Source organism: Aulonocara stuartgranti (assembly GCF_965226115.1).
Source record: "Aulonocara stuartgranti genome assembly, chromosome: 10".
NCBI lineage: Eukaryota > Metazoa > Chordata > Actinopteri > Cichliformes > Cichlidae > Aulonocara > Aulonocara stuartgranti.
In genome coordinates, this window is record NC_138946.1 from 31,955,291 (window position 1) to 31,972,224 (window position 16,934).

The 16,934-nt window shown below is 39.5% G+C and overlaps 2 long non-coding RNA genes across 3 annotated transcripts in view; both read right to left on the bottom strand.

Moving 5' to 3' along the window:
- The window catches only part of LOC309715087, a 44,385-nt gene extending 35,342 nt beyond the window's left edge, over window positions 1–9,043 (bottom strand). Inside the window, exon 1 of one of the 2 annotated variants that reach the window (XR_014279144.1) lies at window positions 8,500–9,043. This is a non-coding gene — a long non-coding RNA (uncharacterized lncRNA). The remainder of the gene's footprint in view (window positions 1–8,499) is intronic. The other variant, XR_014279145.1, reaches the window with a different exon arrangement.
- A 3,227-nt stretch (window positions 9,044–12,270) lies between these two features.
- On the bottom strand, window positions 12,271–14,544 carry LOC309715088. Its single transcript, XR_014279146.1, has 3 exons — window positions 14,319–14,544; window positions 13,629–13,693; window positions 12,271–12,624 (listed from the first exon to the last, which is right to left on the bottom strand). It is a non-coding gene; the product is annotated as an uncharacterized lncRNA (long non-coding RNA).
- Between the last annotated feature and the right edge of the window lie 2,390 nt (window positions 14,545–16,934).

Sequence of the window (16,934 nt, forward strand, 5' to 3'; positions counted from 1 at the left end):
GAGTAAATATCCCGACTGTGACAATGATAACACGGTCATGATAGCACTCTCAGCGCTAACCCAGCCTCATGTTGTGCTGTGTTGTGACTGCTGTCCTTTGCTTTACGGCCTTCCTCTTTAAACAGACCCACTCTTGAGGCTTTGATCATGACCCGAACGCACACCAGCAGCTCAGCGCTGCCCCTAATTTGCTGATGGGTTTAAAAAGTCCCTCAGTTAAGATCACTTCCCTTAGATAATGGGAAGAGCTGCCCCCCCTGTGACCTAAGCGGAGTGTCCTTTGTCTCACTCCTAATGTTTGCCTTAGCCCATTGTGTCTGCATTATCCAACACCTCCACCCCTCCTTGTACCACAGCTTTGACGCGACAACCCTGCTGCACCACAAAGAGGAAACGCTAAATGTATGGAAACCATTTCCCAGGGAGCCCCCTGAGCTCTATATGGACTCCCCTCCCCCAACAACCCCCCCACAGCACTTATATGCGTGCCCGCCATAGAGAGCGCGGTGGTTAAAGAAGCCAAGCTGTTTAAAATAGTGCAGAGTCGAGGGGCTGGAAACACTAGACCTGACATATGCGCACACGCACATAAACACACGCAGACACACGTACGATGCCACAAAGAAGTCCCGCGACCCTTTGTCTGCACAGAAGAACGAACTCCTGTTGGCTCAAAGACAAGCAGACAAATTGCCAATGATCCTTTGACCCAGGAAATGGGCAACTGTCCAGAATAAAATTGCTGAAACACTAAATAAGATAATAAATATGTAAATTGGATTAGTGAAAGTACAAAGATGAGCACTTTTTCAAATAAGGTGTTCAAATAGCAAAACTGCAGAAGCAGTCTGGTGTGAGCACCTCACAGTAAGCACTGGGATGCTGTTTAATCAGCGTCCTAGACGCGGTCACTCCAACAACCACCTTCTGGTATACAGTAGAAACACAATGTTTGACTTGTGCTCTTTTATTTCCCTCCTTACATTTGTGCAGCAAAGGACAGAAAATATCAAATGGGCAAAAACAAATGAAGAAAAAAAAAACATCGTATCAATAACTAAAACCTTTTAATGGCAGGTATAAAGTGAGCTGGAGGTGAAAGGAATGTAAAATAATCTTGCATCTTTATATCCGTCTTTCTTTTGTTCTTCCTTTCTGCTAAGTAGCACAAAGGACAGCTGGGTAAGAAATGGATCACTGGTAAAGAGACACAGCCTCCATCACAGACATGACATCACCCCCTTTATAAACAACCCTTTGGGGGCCATTTGTGCCAGAATCCAATGCTGCATGTGTGCTCATGTGTATGTGTGTATCTACTCTTGCTTTGCTTTTTAGATAATATTTTTTTCACATCACTTTAAGTTCAAAGACCGACATGTTGTTCTACTTTTCTTCTTCGTGTGGTAATAATAGGTTGAACTGAAAACTGTAGCCATGGGGATTAATTTATCACAGCGAACAATCCCAAACACTAAACATCTGTGTTATTTTCCATTGGCAATGCTCAAGACTTCGCTCAGGTCATTAATAATTCAATAATGAGTGACTTATGACGCATATCATCTGTCATCATTATTGTAGTGTTGAATGACACTTAGCATCCTCCTGCACTTCGTGCTATTTGTCAAAGTAAGTTATGCTAATCGCCCATAAAGTCATGACTTTCTTTTACCATATAAGTAAAGAGTAAACAACCCCTATGACTTTCCTCAAATACTAAAAAAATATCCAATGACAAATTATTGCACTTAAAAATGAAATCTCTGTCCTAAGAATACGTCCTAACATGTGAACTAACAGTTTAATGGTGCATCATCCTCGTGGAGGGCTACATGTGCATTGTGTACTAAAGGAGAGGGAGTGTCAACTCTGTAAAACAAACAGACTTGTCAAACTGGCATGCATAAATAAGTAAACCTGCATCTCAGAGTTTGGGCACATGCTAAAGGACGGGAGAGTTTTACTACATCCAGCAGGTGACCTTTTTAAGAAACATAATGTGATGTTTGTAACATTAGCCAATCAGAGAAGCAGATTCCCACCTTGGACAGAAACTATGGTGCTAATAGAATAGAACAGAATGCAATAGAATCCGTTCATTTATCATTGAATGGGTGTACTAACAGTTGCACGCTCAAAAGCTTCTGCTGGTGCATGAAAGAGTTTGCCAGTCATTTCAAAAGTTTGGCTTTAACGGTGGTTCCACCCCAGTTTGCAATTGTGCTCATATGGATGATCGTGTTTTTTGGACAGTGTTATTGAGATGAGGCACGAGCCACAAGCTCGATTAAGAAACTGAAGATGTCTTTCTGTGGAAGTCACGATTGCACCAATCATATCAGTAAACACTGAGACGATTTGCTGGTAGTGTTTTGCCATCTTTACAGTCTGGCCAGTAGACCACATGGTCCTCTCTGCTGGGACTCACAGATGGAATATTTGGATCCCCGACCCAAAAAACTGGCTCATGTATCAATAAAGGCATCCTAACCTGTTCTTTGCTTATTACGTGAGTAACAGTTAGATGGAAAGCTAAAGTAGAATGGTAAAATCTAGAGCAGGGCGATATGACCAAAAATATTTATCATGGTATACATTTGAAAATTTGCGATAACGATATAACTGACGATATAATTGACACTAGACAAAATACTTTACAACTCCACAACTTTATTAGTGCAAAAAAAAAAAACCATCAATGTATTTTCACTTAAACAAGCAGCTGTTTTTTCTGTGCATTAAAGTTATATAAAAATTTAACAGTGCAAATGCAAATTCCTCGCTGATAGTTTAACCAAAAGGCATTTCCAGTGGAAACTGGCCGACATATCCTCAGCATAACCATGTATAATATCCACACAACTTAAAAAGAGGTTATACACACACAATACGGTAACATTATGTTGAAGCGCAGTACGTATCACTCCGCGAGGCTCCGCCTACGACAGCCGTAATGCTCCGACAATCCATCAAGCGGTGCGGCTTCGTAGCTTAGCAAAGTCGCACTGAAACATTTGACAGATTTTCGAGCGCCGTGTACATAAAATCGTTTCGAGGTCAGTAAACACGACCAGAGTTCATACATAAGGCACAAGGGATTATAAGGGACACTGTCGATTTTCAGAGAAATCAAAGGATTGATTTTAAGTGTGCCGTATTTTCCAAAAAACACGGTAATAACGACGGCCCGCTAGCATGCGCTACCAAAAAATAGTGCTTTGTTGTGTATCTGATGGACGAAAGCTAAACCAGTTCCACCAGTGAAGCTGCAGCATTTTTACAAACCAGTTCTGGTTCATCCGTTTCATTCAACGATCCACTTTCGCTCTTATATTCTCCGTCGCCGCCATGCTTTTTCCGCCATGTGCGTATGAAAACAAAAGCACTGCGCATGTGCGTTTTACCCATATTCTATCGTGATATTTCATTTTCTTATCATTGCCCAACATTATACCGGTATTACCGTGAACGGTATGATATGGCCCAGCCCTAGTAAAATCTCTTTGAAACGCTGCAGTAGTTTGGAGCCATTTCATGCTCCTTTTTTTCTATGTTTGAAAAAGTTTTTTATTTAACTGCAAACTTTGGTCAAGACAGTTGACACAACCGAACAGGCTTCTCTCTCTCTCATTAACTTTCAGGGAGAGACAGCAATTACGAACAGAAGCTAGAAGGTCTTTGGTTCATTTTAACACTTGCAGGGAAGATTTTATTCCACTTAAAATAACAGAAAGTGTTGTTGTCAACTCAGTTAATATTAGTTCACTTCACCATGGAATGGATGGCAACCTGTCAAGGGTGTACCCCGCCACTCAGCCAGTGACAGCTGGAATAGGCCCCAACCCTGGTTAAGAAAATAAATGAATGGATGGATGTCAGCTCCACGCCCGATGTGTGTGTGTGTGTGTGTGTGTGTGTGTGTGTGTGTGTGTGTGTGTGTGTGTGTGTGTGAGAGAGAGAGAGAGAGAGAGTGTGAGAGACAAAAAAGGAAAATAGTATAACTACAAGAGACTCTCACTTTGAGCTGAAATGTGATAAATGCAATGATTTTTATGTTGTAATTACTTTTTAATTATTCCTGTTTTCACTTACTAATTTACTAGCAAATACAAATCCAGTAAGTTTTTATTCTTGGATATAAATTGTGACATATCAGATGATAAAGTTATAAAAGCAATAATTTTGAATTATTCAGAGTCTCAAAATGAAGAAAACTACTATTAAATGCTTGCATCAGGAAATTGCCTAAGCCCAGATATCAGTATCATAACAGAAACGCTGGATTGGGCCTATTTTTGCAGTCGAATCGAGGCCAGTGTCACTAAGGTCTGCATTCAATTTGTATCTTGCTTTTATTTTGAAAGTTCTGATCAGAAGTGCTGTTTTTGGGACTCCTTTGTTGCTCGCTGCTATTCTTCATCTGCCATACTGTCTCTGGTTTACAATAAACTCTAATTAATGATCCAAGGAGTCATAACCAATCATGCTTTTGTCTACATCACACAGAGAAGGGAATGTTATTTAATGACGCAAACTTTATGACTTTAAAGCAGATATGCCAAGTTAAGATTGTTCACAATACATGATCGTCACATTGCTCAGGCCTAAGAAGCACCTGTAAAGCTCCTCTCTTCTCGGCCTTCGGGGATACGAACTCCTGCTCTATGAACAGCTGCATTGTTGGAGGAGTTATTTTGATCATATTTCTTCCTGGAACAGCATGAATTAACTGTACGCCACACTGTGTGCCTACATTAGTCAGCAAAATTCAACTAGAAACTGTCTCCTAGTTAGCCATTCTCAAAAACAAACAAACAAAGCAATGACGACTAAAAACTTCTTACTGTCCACACTTGCAACAGCACGAGCCTCCCTGAATTCAGCCTGGTGATATCCAGGCTTTGTTACAACAATTCATGTGTCAGAGGTAAAAACTGGAGCAGCCTGCTTGGTAAACAGAGACAAACAGGGCTTCCACTCACTGGTTTTACATGCACTCTAGTAATTTGATCATAACCCGAGTAAGACAATACTCACATTATTGGGACTGTCATACAAACATCTTAACAAAATTATCTTACTTGCATTAAGGCCGTAATCGGAGTAAGCAAAACTCGATTTACAGAAGTAATCGATTTTTAGATGAGCCTGACCACGTATAGAGCATATAGCACAGTATGTATACAGCTGCCACACGAGTCATAGAGTGAAGCACATGCAAGGTGGTGTGTTTGGAAAGAGAAGGAGCCAGGTGAGCAGCAGTGAGCAATAAAACACGGTTTTCAGGCAACATCACATAGATGATTACCAGCACACAGGTTCGCACAGGTTGCATTATGATGAGGTACAAACATATTTATCTGAAACATAAGGGAGACGTGGCATAGCTGAGATGAAGTCAGTGGGAAAATGCACAACAGCAAACAGGGTGGAAGACGTGGGTGGAAGGGCTTGTTTAAAGCTTTTAAACCCTTATAAGTAAGTGTTTGATCTAAGGATTCAACGAATGCAGTTCTTAATGAAAGTTCATTTAGCTAAATGCCCTCTGACAATTCAAGGTGGATGCTGAGTGGAAAGACTTAAGTTTTAGAAAGATTTTAGTATTTCATTTTTATTTCCTGTTTGTCTCTCATCTTATGGATTTTAACAAACAAACAACTTAGGAACGTCGCAGACAATCACCTTAAAACCCTTGAAAATCATAGTAAATAGTACAGTGTGGCACTAACAGGCTCTGAGGAATGACTCAAACACTACTTGGCAGGAATACTCAAATGTAAATCATGCAACTTCTCTCCTGGTTGAGTGGCAGAAAAGGAAACCACCTCCTATTTCCTGAACCAGTCGGATCCCGCCTGCGTTCTGGGTTTCTGTTTTCATCCTGAATGACACCTCTGTCAGTCACATGACAGTGGAAGCCTAACAGCTAATAAATCACTGCTCCTAACTGAGCTTTTCCTTTTCACTGCCTGCGCACAAGAACCAGGCTAATTTATAACTAGAACAGGCTTGCAGGAGAGGCTAAAATTGGCCCGGGGAGGTCAGGGAGGTTATCTGACGACATGTCGTTACTTGGCTTAAAAAACAGCAGTGGAGATTGCCAGCAGACATACTACTGGAAAACATACACAAATGCATCCCAGAGAGGAGTAGAGAGGGTTTCCGATTAGACGATGAACTGCACCGTACCAACTGATTAATAGTCATAGAAGACAACTGCAGTCTTCTTCACTAGCACTGAATTCTGGGAGCTGAGAAACTCAAGTAAAGTTTTTTGTCATTTTTACAAATCAGATTTTTACTTTATTATTTAATAAGTGCATTTTATAATTTGTAAAAAAAGAAAAAAAAGTAATTTTAATCCAAAAATTCTGCCATTACCTCCTAAAAAGGGTCAAAAAATATTTCTGAGCACAGCTGGAATTTTTACATTATTTTAATATTTGTTCAAGCTAACACTGGGAGAGAAAAGCAAAAGCTGCAAGTGTGTAAAGAGCCATTCACCAAGAAGAAACCGATCGACAGCATCATCCTCAGTGCTGAGCAGTCACTTTAAGTTTCTATTTACTCTCATATTACGCTGCTGAAGCTGGAAATCCAACTTTCTGACAGACTTTTTTTCCAAGAAGATGTGCAGTTCTGTGCTCCTTCACAACACTATGACCCACATAATCAAAATAAAGAACCAGACCCTGCAGCACAGCTCGTGTGCATGCATAAAGGAGCTATGGTAGCAGCTAGGCTTCATCCTGCATACTATAAATTCAACTGTGTTCAGAGAACGCCATAAATAAATTAAAAGAGGCACATCTGAGGCTTTTAAAATGTGGCTCTAAAAACTACCTTTCACAGGAGAAATAAGCCCATTACAGCCAGTCGAGACACTCAATTCCCATGTTACTGAGATGTCTAATGAACAAAGGGAACGAGGGAGGCACAGAGTGAGGCGGTCAGAGAAACGGGTTCTGATTTCCTCAAAGAGTGAGGTCAAAAACCCCAAACTGCCAGTGAACCATCAAGGTGAGACACATAAATCACGGCTCTAAAGTTCAGTAGCTTCCTAAAATGAGTTTCTTGCTCAACTCAGCTAATTTCTCAAGACTCTCACAAACCACAGCTTTCTCTGTGCAAATGAGTGAAAAGGCTTACTTTGTTAAACTGACACTTTACATAGTTTGTCAGACCCTTAAAGAATATTTGCACATCAAAAAAAATTAAAGTAAAATAAAATGTGAATTTTAAATGATGCTAGTGATATATTTCATGTAACTGATGATTTACATTCAGGAAACAAGAAGCTTTTTTTTAACTGCACCAACATTTGTGAGTTTAAATGAGCTACAACATTACTTAAAATAAATAGGTAACAATATTCTTTCTAAATTACAATTCAGAGGATTTTTTAATTCAAACTAAATCTTAAGTCCTATCATATATTATTATCAACTAATTATTGAGCAATAACATATCTCAAATATATAAATAATGTTAATTATTATAAATGTTGGTCCAGTGCTTCTCACATATGTGAAATGTGAGGTCCCCCTAACATTTCACACAATGGAGTTATTCGGGGGGCTCGCAGTAAAGTATTACTTTCCCTGTAACCTGCATTATTTATTCCTTCAACAGCACTACAACAAAAAATCTGAATTCCTCAAGCGCTTCATCAAAGGCCGATGAAATGTGGATCGAAGCTTAGCCCACCGTATCCACTGCAAACTTAGGAACTTCTCTTTCTCTCTCTCTATGATTTTGTATCAAAACATTTGCTCATTGTCTCATTTCTTTTCTCTTGTTCATCACTTCGTTCCTGTAAAAGCAGTGACGGTGTAAAATACACGAGACATGAACAGTTTTGTCGGTTGGTGAGGCTGACGGTGTCTCAAATACTGTGCGGTGTCTCACAACTGCACTCCACCCCATTTAAAAAACAAATTAAAAAATTCCAAACTCATAAAAAAGTGAAGCTACTGAGCAGCTGATAAATTGAATTAGCTAAAATAAATGGCCTCCACAGCAAGCCTCCTTGGAGTCGAGCACGGGTCCCTGGCTACAAACGGACACATGTTTCACAGAGGCGTAACTAAATGACTAGTAAAGTTTTCACAACCATTGTTCTGTCCGAGCCGTTCTCTTTGACCTCTTCAAAATCCCTTCCCCCAGTCAACTGCCCCCACCCCATCTCTCCACCTCGCCCCCCCTCCCACCAAATAAAATAAAAAAATGTTTTAAAAATCATTAAAAATCATTGGGACACAAATTCAAAGATCTAGCCTCTCCTGTCACCAAATTAATTTAAGACTGACAAGAAATATAAGGAAAATCAGGCTTATTTTGTTAATACTTGGGAACGGAGTTTAAAGTCCAACTAAAGAAGTTAAAGCAGGCAACAAATGAATCAATAGAGCCATGAAGAGTGCTCCTGAGATTTCAGGCAGATGGATTCTTCTTAGGGACAGAACTTGTCAAAAGTGCTAAGAGGAAAGCACTTACCACACAGATCCTGACGTCCGAGCCCAAGAACGAAAGCTTCCTATCTTGTCTGTCTCCAATCCACTTCCATTTTTCTGAGTTACTATATTGCAACTCCCACCCCACGGAGAGCCGGATAGCAGAGAGTGCGACAGAGAGAGGGAGAGAGTCAAACACACACACACACACACTGGGGTGGGTCGGTGGGGGGGCTTAGTCCTGGTGTGGAGATGGAGGGGACCATTGCAGCTGTGCACTTCGTCAGTATCTCCTCAAATCCAATCCTCTGCTCCATGTGTGTCTGCAGCACCGCGGAAAAAGGCAACGGAAACAAAGTGATCCTCTTACACACAGCCCAGAGAGAGAGAGAGAGAGGGAGAGAGACGAACAAGGCGAGGAGCAAGAAAGAGTGCGAGAAACATACGCGGGAAGGGTAGGGAAAGAAAACAAGTGAGCTCGTTTGAAGGCCGAGGAAGCTCGAGTATAAGCAGGTTCAAGTTTTCAGCGTTTTCTTTTACTTTGCCACAGAATGCCGGCCGAGTGGGAGGGAACAAGTGAGAGCTTCTAGGAAGGCAAGGAAATAGTGCATAATACCTTCCAGCTTCCTTCAACCCCCCCTTCTCCCTCCCTCCCTCTCTCCCTCCCTCTGTCTGCTTTTCTCTCCCTCTCTATCAGTCTTTCTTTCAGTCTCTCAGTCCAGTAATAACCCTGTCTGTGGCAACCCCCCTCCACTGGGTGCAGGAATGCAAAGCAAGAGTTTCAAGAGGCCCAGTTAGACAACCTCAGAGTCACTGCACCTTGACCCGCAGGTCAGACGCAGGGCGTGTGTATATATATATATATATACACATACGTGTGTGTGTGTGTGTGTGTGTGTGTGTGTGTGTGTGTGCACACGTTAAGGGGTGTGGAGCTTTTAGTTGTGTCTGTGTGTACCTAAATCTGTGGGGCAGCTTTACCTCACAAGATCATATAACTATACCTGGACAGCCACTTGACAGAGATAATACTGGTGGACACTTACACCACTGCCAATCAGGGTAACACTTACTGCTGCTACATGGCAACAATGACTGCCTTCACTCAGCAAGATTAATTGTATTAATTGTTTTGGACCTTTCCAAATGACCAAATAACTCAAATTAAAACATCCACTCGTGGTGCTCTTCTGAATTAATCTGAAGAAGCTGCTGTTTCTGGACAGCCCACAGTGTTGGAGTGAAGCACATTCAATCACACAGGTTTACAAAGGAGTGTCAATTTGGGAATTTATTTACACGTGTATGTCATAATTTCATCATTTGCTGTTTAAAGTTCACTCCAAATAGCAAATATCACAAACAACACACACATGCAAAATGAAAAAAAAACATTAATGGGATCCCTCTTCTTTTTTTTAGCAATTCAAAGATGACATGAGACACGGCTGGAGCTGAAGTTAGCTTTTGTTTTTTTACTTTCAGATTACTGGCAGTTAAACAGACACACACACTCTGGAGTGGACTTGGTTTTGCTTGGACAGTGTGCTGAAACAAGCGTTTAAATCCCGCCAATCAGGCAGGTTTGCATCATTTGAATGAGACAAGCTGGTACAGTCCTCCAGTCGGTGCCCAGTATTGTCGCTGTCCTGCATGTTTAAAACCTATTCTTCTAATTCATTCAAGTGTTCCTATTAATATGGGTCCATCCTGCCCCTCCCAGTCTATTTGCCAATCCCTCAAACGAACACAGTTCCCATAGCTTATGAACAAAAAACACTGCATACAGAAAGTTTACCATTGTTTGTTTAAATCATTAATGCAAATATTATAGATTTACTTTTGTTTTGAAGACTTCCATCTCCGTATGGACACCTTTTATCAATAAAAAGTACTAAAAGTCTCCATGAGCTGTTTGCAATACAGCTGTTATAATGGATAGTTAACAAGGAAAGTTGTGAAAAGCCTCTCACATACACTCAAACACATCAGTTATGGAACAACAAACGCTAAAAAAAAGGATCGTATCACTTACCAGTTGACATTTCATATTTGTGCATCAGTCTCCATCAGCAGAATAGCACTGACTGGGTGATGAAAGGCATACTTTACTTTATGCATCCACTTATAAGACCCATCTGTGCTCATATCACAAAGTAAGGTTTAATGAGGTTACAGGACCCCACATAAAAGGAGACGGCTTGCTCAATTGGACACTTGAATGCTTACATAAAACCCAGGTTCCATATATTTGCATTTCTGAAGAAGCTTGCATAACCATGATTTTGTTTTCAGATGCAAATGATTTGGTACAATATATATATATATTTGTCAAGGTGCAGTGACTCTTTATATATATATGTATATACAGATAGATAGATAGATAGATAGATAGATAGATAGATAGATAGATAGATAGATAGATAGATAGATAGATAGATAGATAGACACATATATAACCCTAAAAAGATTTTAGCTTTGCTGCTAACAGAAAAATCACCAGGTAGAACAGGAAGACACATGTCACCCTGTCACCCTGTAAAACACTCACTGCCTTCACTAAGTGCAGGCCAGTTGTGCTAATGTGCAGTCGCTTCACAAAGAGGCAGAAAAAATCCTGTTAGCGTGTGTGATGATAAATATTTAGAGATCGTGAAAATAAACAGATATTATCGCACTATATTTGAGTCCATTTTAGTCCTCTCGGGGCGACAATGAAAGCAGAAGAAGGATTTTAAAAGATTTCTGTTAAAGCAAAGAAAGCTGCTTATTAGTAAATGGTTCACAACGGAGACTTTGTGAGAGGGAGACGCAGCCCCTAAAAAAAACATTTTTAAATTCTAAATTTTTCTTATTTGGAGAAAAAAAAGTTTTCATAAACTGTCTCTATGTGCATTAGGGCTGCCACGATTAGTCGACTATTAAAATAATTGTTTGTGGCAGCCCTGATGTGCATGCAGTTTTAATGTCTTGGTTACCACTGAAATCAAAGTACATTTAGTCAATATTCCAAATACACACTGGCTGGAAGCCTTCCAATATGGCTGACAAGTGAGCTAACTATTAAGGACCTAATACAGGTTTAGTAAACCAAGAATATTTTCTTGTGAAATTTTAAATTTATTTTTAATCATCATAATAAATATTGACCACTTTATTCATGATAATTATTTCTGGATCTTTACCCTACAATATGAAGCACCTTGAGGGTGATGTTGTTGTGATTTGGCACTATATGATGACCGAGCTAATTAACTCCTATCATCAGTGCTAGACCACAGTCATTTTTAAAACTGTGAGCACAAGGCAGAAGAATAAAAAAAATGTGTTATTTATCACCATCTTCTGAGTAAAATGTAAAATACATTGTTACAAGTTACTGAATTTCTATGAAAAATGATATAAAATAATTTCTGTTTAACGCCTTTTCATGTGTTTTTGACCAGTGATGACTGTCTGGAAGATTCTGGTCTTTTGTCCAATTTGGTGGAACCACTTTGGGTTGTCTCTTGGACCTCATCCTGCCTTGACTTTCACTGCTTTCTCTGCATAATTTCATTCACAAACATCAGTAGTATTGTTCTGCTGACAGAATCATCATTCACCTAGAAACCAAACTGACAGCCGTGAGTCACGAACACTGAATGAATATCAAACAGAGCAAAGCTAGCCATCCTTTACACAGTAAACGGCTTTGGATTGTGCCATGTTACCTACAGATGTAAACTTCTTTGAAAATTATTTGTTGCCCCACAATTTTTCTTAATGGAAATTTAGAGCTGGAAACAGCTCTAAATGCTAACCACAATAAAGAAAGAATTAGGATAATTTGAACACAAACTTAAGGTAAGTCGTGTTTGACATAAGTACTAAAATTCCTATATGTGCCAAATAAAAGGATATTTAATATACTTGCCAGCAAATAATATGATTGGACGTTGGTTTAAATAGGTGACCATGGCTCAGGAGGTAGAGTAGATCATCTACTAATTGGAAGGTTGATGGTTTGATCCCTAGCTGCTCCAATCTGCATGCCAAAGTATCCTTATGCAAGATACTGAACGTGTGAAAGCACTTGTGTGATGCTACCAATGTTACCAATGTCCAGTTTCTTCATCCATCCATTTTCTTCTGCTTATCCAATTCACAGTTGCACGGGGATCAGAGCCTATTCCAGCAGTCACTGGGGTCAGTTTCTTCATATTGGAGTTAAAAATGAAAATAAAACAATTTTCTGCTGCTTTTGAATTTTCAGCCTCTTACTAAGTGCTGGTCGCTCTTCTCTCTGCTAGTCCTTTTCAACAGCATGTAGAGCAGGACATTAATACATAGCCTACAGTTAAACCTTATTGTCCTATGGCGAGTCTGCCCAAACTGGATTAGCTTCAGCTCTAAATAAATAATAATAATATAGTAGCATTTTAGAATAATAGTAAAAACGCTGGGCCAAGTTTGAAGTTGTATAGAGCTGCATTGGGATTTTTGTTCTCCTTCTCCGTTCTTATTCTTCTTTTCACTCTGGAGGTAGCTCAGATATATCTCTAGCCTGCTGCTGCCCTCCACAGGTAACGAACAGCCACACAATTCAGTCAGTGTTTCAACTGCATGAGAAAAAGCAATAAATAGTCCCAATACTGTTCACATGCATGTGCTTCTGGAGGAATTGAAATTCATACAGCTCATAAAGCACGTGGGCTGGATAGATATTTACAAAAATATAAGATATGCTATTATAATTCAGATCCAACCTTACTGGGACTTAGTGAAGCTAAACTGTGTGCTTAACATTTTTATTCTCTCATTATCATTTTATGTAGAGCATGCTGAATTTCCTGCGCTAACATGGGCAGGAAACATCTGACAGCATCTGTTTGTTTGATCCTTAACGTGTGACGCAATCACTGTTAAGATTTCACGGCAGCTTGGAGGTGTTCGAACCTCTCACAGCCCTCCTCTGCTGTATGGGAAAACTGAGTGTTTAAATACTACACGCAGAGCGAGTCCTGATCCATAAACAGTCAAAGGAATGTGTGGAGCAGTCTACACAGTCTGTCCCTTTGTTTCTCACAAACACACATTAGCAATATCTTAAAGTTTCTCTGTCCTTTTACTGAGCCAATCCAGGGTTGAAAGGGGGAAATATCCAAATGCCAATAAAAATGAAAAACTTACTTGTTTACATGAACGATGAGCTCAGCACCATGATACAGCAGAGATGCATCACTGTGCTCTCCATGCTGTGAAAACAACGACATTTAGTGAGGGCAGATTAGAGGATGTCATGTGTGGTATCTTAGTACAGTGCCTCAATTCACTTTATTCAGTATTCAGCTTTTAAAGTATCTCACACACTCAAACAGTGTGCGGAAAGCCGTGGGCTACAATCATTTATATATTATTCTTTCTATTTTTGTGGCTCTTGAAAATGACCGAGGACACCTGAGTTATACACAATAATGTTTGGTGTTCCGGCCTAAAAGAAAGTATGGTGTCAGGGAATTCATATTTTAAATCATTCACTAAAATCCCAAACATTTAAGGGAATGTGTGCCTGAATAAGTAAAAACACTGGAAGAAAAGATATCAAAAAACTCAAATGAAAAATATTTTGCATTTTTCCGGAACTTCTCAACCCTGTCTCCCAGTAAATTAAAGAAGCCAAAATCTTCAACATCTTCAACAAAGATGATTAGAACAAAACAGAAAGTCAAGACAAATTTCCTTTGTTTGATTAGACCAGAATGTATCTTTGACAAATTCAAGTCAAAAATAGCAGCAAATAGAAGGAAAGAAAAGTTATCTGATGAAAATGTATTTATTTAAAAAGATATTTTACTGCTAACAGCAGCTGGTTGAACTCACCCTGTAGTTTCCTCTGTTGTTTTCCTCCAAATGAGGGAGAGGAAGGATCCAAGGCTTTCTTGGCTGATGCAGCATTTTTCCTGGCAGCTTTGATGCTGCTTTTCATTGTAGAAATGTATGGCCTTTGCTCTACACACCAATATCAACCTTTCAAATTAATTCTACTTATAAAATAAAACTTTATCGTTAAGCAAACCATAGCTAATGCATCCGGTAAACTAGCTAAGTTTTAAGCTAAGCTAATTAACGCAACAATTAATAAAATTGTAATTTTGATGTAAATTTACACTTTAATTAGCATCCAAAGAACAAATAAGATACATAATAAGATGTTAAGAGTCTTTCAGAGATGCAGGGAAACACTGAAAAAAGACGTGAAAAGTGCAGATGGTTAGCTGCAGCTAACAGGTACATACATCAACCTGACAGTCACAGAAGCCAGAGCAGAGGGCCTGGTGCAAAGGTGCTGTATGTAACTGTGAGAGAGCCCAGGTAATGGGATAGACAGTTTGATGGATAACTGTACTATCTATGATAACTACTAAGAATGAAAATAAATATGTATCCTGTAAACCTGGAGGTTCTTATTCTGCAGTTTTGTCATTCTGAGTCATCCCTCCTGTCTACCAAGTTATTTTTTCACAAATAAATGTGCTATATTTTCTCTCTCTCTCTTGTTCTTTTCTGTGGTTCAGACATGTGTGAGTCACTTCATTTGTGCTTGGCTATAATTTTCCATTAGTGCAAGAAATCCCATGTACACTGTCCATGTGAAAATATTTGCCAGTCTTTTTAAATTCAAACTACAGATGTAACACAAAGGGTTTAAGTCGGACTCAGAGTCCTTGACTAAGTCAAATTCCATTCAGTGGCTCTGGCTGGACTTATGCCCGTGAGGCGTGGGACCCCTGGAGGTGTTCTGTGGGGTCTGACTGAGGGAGATTGGTAGAGGATGCTTTGGGGCGTTTGCAGAAGTAGAGTTTTAAGTGCTGAGGATAAATTTGGCAGCGCGTTTATAGGTTCTTGAAAATTTAGGCTATTTTTTGTTACATTATCTACAATTACACGGGCTATGCAGTAATTTTTTTTTTTACTTTAGTGACCTCTGTGGTTTTACATCAACCTCAAAAAATAACCACTTGCTAGTACCTGATTTTAAAAAAAGGATAATAATATTAGACACTATAAAAATGTTCAAATCAATAAAAAATACAATTTTTACAATCTTCATATATAACCTATGATACAGTAGTGTGCGCAGTACACATTTAAATGTGCTATGACAGTAACTGTTAGCAGTTCCGATAATGTGTGGAATACTATTAATGATGTGTTAGAAATATTTACAACAGGAATGCATTTAAAGCTCACAGGTACGTACATGGGCTCCACTCCAGCAGTCACATTGCGGCCTGTGAAAGACGTGTGAATAAAACATAACTACGCCTACTAATAACCTTTTTGTCAGACCTTAGTGAAGCAAACGGAAACTTTTTTTCATTTAAACACATATGCACGTAATGTCAGATTAGTGGTGGGGATAATTTGTCGTGCTGAGAGTTGCAGGCTCTTCCCAGGATTGGACATGTTTGGCGAGGTGTGAGTGTGTCTTGGAGGCCAGGTCAACGCCTTGAGCTCATTGTCATCTGTCTGTAGACATGTTTTGATCAGAAACCATAGCAGCCACACAGAGATGGTCGAAAAAATCCTCCCCCTCACCCCAACAGTTGACAGCAGATGGCTGCCCCTCCCTGAAACTGGTTCTGCTGTTAAAAGGGAGTTTTTTCTTCCCACTGTTGCCTAAGTGCTTGCTCAAAAAGGGTCATATGATTATTGGGGTTTCGCTGTATTATTGTAGGGTCTTTACATTACAATATAGAGTGCCTTGAGGCAAGTGTTGCTATGATTTGGCACTATATAAATAAAACTAAAAAACCAAATAAGGTTTTTGCATGTCCTGATACACAATGCCAAAGGTAGTCTGATTACAAATGTTAGTCAGTTAGTAATGTTATTGAAACTGCACTTGTGTCAGGCCACAGTAGCTGTGCAGCCATGGGTCCTGCTGAAATGGGGGTATAGCCTGTTACTGGATCTGCTTTTGGATCACCAAATTCGAAGTGAAGTTGGAGAGTCCCGGTTATTCTTTTCTCACTAGCTGAATTCTTTTTCATAACTTCAGGTTTTCTTCAGCTTGGCCTGATGCATGTTGCAATAATTCACCGGTGTGAAGAAAAAGAGGAATAAAAAAGAACAGACTGTTGAGCTGTTTAAAAGCCTTTTATTTCTGCCTCCACCCTTCATTTATTCTTCATACCTACAGAGTGCCCTGGGTAGTATATCCAGACTCCTTCAGAGCAGGATTAGGTATTTGTATATATCCAGAATAGCCTAAAAACCTTCCATAAAAAAGTGCCTGCACTCAAACACTCAAACTCCCTTCGCTTTGCAGAATGGTCCAACAATCTGTTTTCTGCTTATACACATAAGCCATCATAAAAAAATATCGATTTTGTCTTAATTATAAGCTTCTTGCAGACTTGTAATTATAAATTGCCCGGTTATTTAGGTAGTTCCCAAACGTAGTGAAAATCAGTGTGTTTAAAAGCTACTATA